This window comes from Callospermophilus lateralis, chromosome 3 (assembly GCF_048772815.1).
Source record: "Callospermophilus lateralis isolate mCalLat2 chromosome 3, mCalLat2.hap1, whole genome shotgun sequence".
Classification (NCBI taxonomy): domain Eukaryota; kingdom Metazoa; phylum Chordata; class Mammalia; order Rodentia; family Sciuridae; genus Callospermophilus; species Callospermophilus lateralis.
In genome coordinates, this window is record NC_135307.1 from 134889573 (window position 1) to 134896694 (window position 7122).

The 7122-nt window shown below is 54.4% G+C and overlaps 1 pseudogene; it reads left to right on the forward strand.

Annotated features, from left to right (window-relative positions):
• Window positions 1-287: 287 nt before the first annotated feature.
• LOC143394823 (nuclear envelope pore membrane protein POM 121 pseudogene) lies at window positions 288-4923 on the forward strand (annotated as a pseudogene).
• Window positions 4924-7122: the final 2199 nt, after the last annotated feature.

Sequence of the window (7122 nt, forward strand, 5' to 3'; positions counted from 1 at the left end):
GAGAGCACCTGAGTGGGTGATGCTTGGTTGACTGTGAGGTCATGATCAATACTATGTCTACAAAGGAGCATGCTGGGGAAGTGATGGCCAGATTGTGTGTATGCGTATACCCGCGTACGCTTGTGTGACTCTGCACACTGTGTGAGCGTGCAACCAGAGCATCGAGCCAAATTCTGCCCAGTCCACCGCCCCGATAGCCTCTCCAACTCTGAGCTGATGGACCACACACCTTCTGGCCTGGGGTAGGAAGGCCGCGAAGAAATCTTCCCTGCGACGCGGAGGTGCTTATGTCTCTGGCGGCTGTGACTGGGGAAGGCGAGCGGCAGCGGCCCCCCATAGCTCGCACCCAGGGCTTGGCCCGGGGCTGCGGCGGGCCAGCGCGGGCGGCGCTGCTGGGCCTCGCGCTGCTGGGCTTCGCGCTGCTGCTGGGCCTCGTGCTGTACCTGGCGCGTGCAGGACCGTTGGTAGCGTGGTTGGCCGTTGGGGCTACCACGGTCTGGTGGCGACCGAGCCGCGAGCTCCGTGGCCCGCGCGCCGTGCTCTTGTCGTCATTCGTTCGCAGCCAGCGGAGGCAAGGAACACTGCTCCTCTCCCCTCTAGCCAACGCGGCAGCAAACGGAAAGCTCCTAGAGCCTCGGACTCTGGTCAAAGGACTCGAACCCGCTGAACTGCTCCTCATGGGCAGCTACCTGGGTAAGCCCGGCCCTCCGCAGCCTGCCACCGCGCAGGAGGGCAGGGACCCGAGGGAGCGGCCTGTCCGCCGCCGCCTGCCCACCCGCTCCTCGCCACCTACACCTGCGACCCAGCGGGTCCCGCAGCGCGGTTACCCCTCTCTCCCGACCCCTTTCCACCAACCCCCCAAGAGGTCTATGCATGGGGATTGTGGGACTTTGGCCAATCCCTTTGTGATAGTTCCTCCAAGACGCTATCCAATTCAGCAGGCCCAGTATTCCATGCTAGGGGTACTGCCCACGGTGTGCTGGAATGGTTGTCCGAAGAAGGCTGTACTTTCGGTTCGGAACTCAAAGATGGTGTGCAGCCCAGGGACTGTGAGGATTGCCCCTCCGGACAGCAGGTTAACTCGTCGTCGAATACCAGGGCAGTTAATCAACTCAACCCTGCCCTCACCATCTGGTAATGTCCCAGACTCCTGTGCCAAGGAGAACGATCTCAGAGAGGGGAAGAAAAGGGTCGCGGAGGAAGACGACCAATTACTTGCTGATGGTCAGGAGAATAAGAAGAGACGCCAGGATAGCAGTAGGAGTGGACAGTCTCCATCTGTGCCCCTGGTGGCCAATGGAGTCTCCACTTCTTCTGTGCCTAACCCTGGGTCTCTGAAAAGAGTTCTCCCTTCCCAGAGCTCAGGAGAACATCCGAGTAAGCGATCTTGTACCTCGCGGGTTGGCTCCCTGACAAGCACCTGCGGCCGCAATGCCATCACCAGTTCCTATAGTTCTACCCGAGGCATCTCTCGCCAGCAGCTGTGGAAGAGGAGTGGCTCCGTTTCATCTCCCTTCTCTAGCCCAGCTTCCTCCCCAGAGAGGCCAGCCAAGAAAGCAAGAGAAGAGAAGCCACCTCAGCCTTCTTCCACTCCTCAGGTGGCCAACAAGGAGTCCCAGGGCCAGAAGGCTGTAGACACTCCCACTCAGAAGCAGCAGAACTCGGGGGCTTCCCCGTCTACACCTGGCAGCTCCAGACAGCGGAAACGGAAGATTCCGCTGGTGCCCAGGCGGCGGAACAAACTGACCTTGCCTTCACCACCTCAGCTCGGTTATCCCATCACGGCTGAGGACTTTGACCTGGAGAAGAAAGCCTCGCTCCAGTGGCTGAACAAGGTCTTAGAGGACAAGACTGATGTTCCTCCGAAGTTGGTCAGTGAGAAGCCACCCGACACTCAGCCTTCTTTCACCCTGCCTGCTGCGAGTACCACTTCCTCAGCAGCCTCCTGGCCAGCCCTAGGCACTAGCCTGAAGAAGACGCAGAGTGTCCCAGGACCATCCCTCCCAGAAGCTTCACCTCTGAAGACACCCAGTCTTCTGGACTCTCTTGGCTCTTTACCATCAGGGCCCCTGCCAGAAACCCCTTCAGACTCAAAACCCACAGCCACCTTTTTGGGACTGGTCCCTGCTTCCCCCACAGCACCAGTCGCTGACACCAAGTCACCTCCAGCCCTTCAGGCTGACACATCTACCCCCTCCCCCATGCAAGGAGTGATGTTTGGTGGCATGTCAGACAGCCAGACCTCTGACCCTTCCTCCCCAGGTGCCCTAGCCATGTCTTCTGCTTCTCCCACCTTCAAGCCTATTTTTGCAATGGCACCTAAAAGTGAGAGTGAAGGCCCCTTGCCATCTAGTCTGTCCAACCTCCCCACAATGACCAGCACTGCCACCTCAACTTCTAAGCCCATCTTTGGTGACCTAGGGCCACCTGTGGCTGTGCCCTTGCCTGCTCCCTTTTCCTTTAAGCCAACAACTGCTGTGACGGCTGCTGCAGCCCCAGCGGCCCCTCTGTTTGCTGGCCTGGCCACTGCCACCTCTGTCGTGGCTTCCACCACCACCACCACCACCAGTGTGTCCAAAGACTCTAGTTCCAAATCTGCTTTTGGCTTTGGGGTCAACAGTGTGGCCAGTACTGGGAGCAGCACAACTAGCAGCATGACTTCCGCCTCTCAGCTCTTCCCCTTTGGGGTGCCCCCTGCTTCTGTCACCAGCTCTGCCAGGGCCATGGGCTCTGAATTCCAGTTTGGCAGGGCCCCCATCATGCAGACATCCACAGCAGCGACCACCTTTGGCCAGTCTCTGCCTGGTGCTGTTCAGATGGCAACCAGCAGCAGCAGCAGCAGCAGCAGCAGCAGCAGCACTGCTGGCTTCCGTGGCGTCCGGGGCTCCCTCACAACCTCAGCCCTGGCCGCCACCTGCCAGCCTACCCTGACTTTCAGTAACACCACCACTCCTGCATTCAAGATTCCCTTTCGCTTAAGTGCCAAGCACAGGGTCGCAGCACACCCAGTAGTCATCCCCCAGCCCAAATTTGGGGCTGCCAATGGGCAGCAGCAGAGGTCCACCAAGCCAGCCCTAACCCCAAGCGTTGGCAGCCCTTTTCCTTTTGGGAACTCTGGGGCCCCTGCCCCATCTGTAGCACCAGTGCTAAGGCCAATGTCAGCGCTGGCGGCAGCGCTGGCCCAGCCGGCCCAGCCGGCCTTTGGCAGCTCAGCGCAGACAGGTTTTGGCTTGAAAACCACAGCCTCAGCCTTCAGCGTCCCTGCCAGCACAAAGAAAGCCTTTGGTGTAGCCACCACCTCTGGCTTCAGAGCTACCACCCACACCACTAGCAGTGGGACCAGCAGCTCAGTGTTTGGCAGCTCAACTTCGTCCCCTTTCATGTTGGGGGGACCTGTAGCCCCAAGTGTTGGGCTCAGTGTGGCTGCCCCAGACACCAACTCCACCTCTGGGGCATTCAATTTTGGACCTGGACAGAGTGGTTCCACAGGCACCACCACCCCCTTTGTGGGGGTCTTAAGTCAGAATGCCCTGGGGATTCCCAGCCAGGGAACACCATTTGCCTTTAATGTAGCCAGCACATCTGAGAGCAAACCTGTGCACGGAAGCATCTCCACACCTACCTTTGGGCGGAGCACCCTAACCGCTGGAGTGGGCACAGCGGGCAACAGCCTTTCCATTGGGGTGTCCTCCATACGCACCCAAGGCTTTGTTGGAGTCGGGTCCTTTGGATCAGCATCCCCTTCATTTTCCATTGGTGCGGGACCCAAGACCCCAGGTGCTCGACCAAGACGGCAGGCCCGAAGGCAGCACAACCTGTAAGAAATAGATTCTGTCCCCGTCCCCATCTTCATTCCCCTGTCCCTGTCTCCAATCCCCTATCCCTGTCTCCAATCCCCTGTCCCCACCTCCATTCCCCTGTCCCAGTTTCCATTCCCCTGTCCCCACCTCCATTCCCCTGTCCCAGTCTCCATTCCCCTGTCCCAGTCTCCATTCCCGTGTCCCAGTCTCCATTCCCCTGTCCTACTCTCCATTCCCCTGTCCCAGTCTCCATTCCCCTGTCCCAGTCTCCATTCCCCTGTCCTACTCTCCATTCCCCTGTCCCAGTCTCCATTCCCCTGTCCCCATCCCTTTCCCCTGTCCCTATTCCCCTGTCCCCACCCCATTCCCCTGTCCCCCTCCCCATTCCCTTGTCCTTGCCCAAATCTGGACCTCAGCACCTACTAGGAAGAGCCTCTGACTCTTCAAGTTCCATAAAACAAAACTACCCTAGATCTCTAGCTTCAGCCACCAGGATGGTGGTAGCAGCCCAGGGGCTCTTTCCCTTCTGGAGGAAGCAGGCGCCTCAGGGAGGAAGCAGGCAGTGGCAGGGCCGAAGCCTGATAACCTGTACTTGAACAGTTGCACTGGTGTTGAGAGCCACAGCCCAGTCGGGATGGTGCCTGGCGTTTTGCCAGGGGGAGTGGTTGAGAGGTGGCGCCAGGGAGCCATTAGGAATGGTGATGGTTGAGCTCTCCTGGAGTTCCTGGAGAGTTCGCCTGGGTGGCATATTCCTAGGTTCCAAGTTAGTTCCTGCTTGAATCTACAAGTGGCTCGTGACCTCCCGGTTATTTGTGCCCAGCCAGGCTGCGGGATGCAGCTGAAGAACTAAAGGAACATCTATACATAGTGTCGGCTCACTTCCCGGACTCATTTAGTATGTCCCTTAGTCAGGTGGCCTCCCTTCCCACCTTTTCCCCCAAGAGCCATCCTTGCCAGAGCGTGCAATGCACACAACTTGAATTTCTGTTGCATTTGGTGGGATTGGATAAAATGAATAATTTTCAGTCACAAGCGGGGAGGTCTTTTGGATCAGCAGCCCCTTCATTTTCCATTGATGGTGGGACCCAAGACCCCAGGTGCTCGACCAAGACTGCAGGCCTGAAGGCAGCACACCCGTAAGAAGTAGCTTCTGTCTCCATCTCCATTTCACATTATTTATAAAATAAGAACTATATTTATATAACATGGGCAAAAGGGACTCCAGTCCCTCAAGAAAGCTGTCTGGGACAGCACTTGAGCCCTTTCTTTACACAGAGATCACCCAACTGTGCAGCTAATTCCTGATCACCGGCATTCATACTTACCACTTCAATGAACCAAGATGGGAGGAATTTAAAAGCGTAAATACAAAAATGAATTTTTACTTTGTTAAAATATTTTAACACATGATTCTCCTAAAGAGGATGGGCATGGCAGCAGTTTTACTTGGTTCTCTTCCTCTGGTCTTTTCGCCTGGGAGACCCCAGTGGTTGTTGCTTGGGCTGCCCCCTTTCGCCCTGCCAAGTGCGAGTCAAGTCTTATCTTCAGCCCTCTGCCAGTTTGGCCCCGAAAAACTTGGTAGCTCAAGACTGTCAGGCTGGCAGAGCTGGGAGTGACAGAAGCTCCTGGAGAGGGCAGGATGCCTCCAACTGCCCTCAGCCGCCACCTCCACCTGCTGGCCTCGCTGCCCATTGTCTGCCTCTCCTCTTTGGGAGGAGTATGAATTCCTATGCCTAAATTTAAAAAAATATTTAAACTTAAAATTTTAACAAAAATTCATTTTTTAATTTAAGCTAAATTGCCTTTTAAATTCCTCCAAGCTTGGTTCATTGAGGTGACTAGGTATGATTGCTGGTGACCAGGAACTAGCTGCATAGTTAGGTGATGCCTGTGTGGTGAAGGGGCTCAAGCGCTGTCCCCAGGCAGCTTTCCTGAGGGAGTGGAGCTCCTTCTGGCTGTGTTATATAAATCTTATAAATAATGTAATGGAGCTGTATCCTTTTGTGACTAAGGTTGAATATCTTGTGACAGGGGACTCCCACCCCAAGATCAGTGGGGCACCTGTGTTAGCCTGGCTCTGTGCCAGGCTGAAAAAAGAACTGAGACCCAAGTCCCAAATTCCTGTTAGGGTTGGAGGGGTAAGAGTGGGCCACATCTTTAAAAATGAAGCTTCTACCTATGCCTGATGTAAAGTGGATCCTCTTAAATTTATGAGCTAGTTCACCTCAGCTTACGGGCAGGCCACTCGGCTCAGGAACACCTTGGTGGGAAGGGGGGCTGGTACCGCCTGGGCGTGGGTATGTATATATGTATATGTTTGTGCATTGGACAGAACAGGAGGTTGAGGTTTTTCCATTATAAATAAAAATTTAATTCCTGTTGAATCTAGTTGGACTTTTTAGTATGAATGTGAGATTTTCCTTCCTGCTCATGTCATTAAATTTTTTTTTTTTTAAATGGACCTTGAAGGCCTGGAGTGAGGGCAGGACTGTGGACTCTGCCCCTACATCCTGGTAAAGCTCGTTCAATCCAGACTCTGGGGAGCTATGTATCAGGTTTCCCAACAGCATACACAGCAGTAGAACTTTCCGAACACCATGCCACTATGTGGTCTGAATGAGGTGCCCCTTTATCTTTCCTCCAGGATTGCCACTGTGTCAAAGACCTTTAGGTGTCATTACAGGTATTACATCCACTAGAACTGTCGGGTGCAGTGCTTCAAAGTGCCTGGAAAAGTACCTGGCACGTACTAGGCGTGCAAGATGTACTTGTTAAAGAAATAAACTTTTACTTTATTTATGCCTCACTCTCGCCCCAAAAGAAAGACAGCTCTGTCTTAGAAATTTGCCAGGGAAGAAGCTAAGGTATAGAAGCTCAGTAACTCACACCAGGTCACTGAGCTTGTGAGGGATGGAGCTGGGGCTAGTATCCATGTCCTTCTCACTCCAGAGCTCATCCCATCTTCATCCCAACATTATAGCATTTTAAACCATAATAAGAGGTATCATCTTCAACTTGGGGGTTGTAACGGATTACATAAGATACAATGTAAATCTGAACAGAATGAATTGCTGTGGCCAGGATCAGTCAAAGGAAAGAGGCCTAGTGGTAACTAGAAGAGGGGAGAAAGAATGGACAGGGATTTCAAAGAGCCCCAAGGTCTTGCCTCCAGGGTACATGGTCCACCCTGAAGAGAGGCCCTTCTCTAGTAGCCTCAGCTATGCCTCATTAGGACACAAGGACATAAAACCCCTTAGGGCCAGGAACCCTCTTTCAATAAGACCTGGATCTGGTAGAACAGTGGCAACAGTGCAGAAGCTGA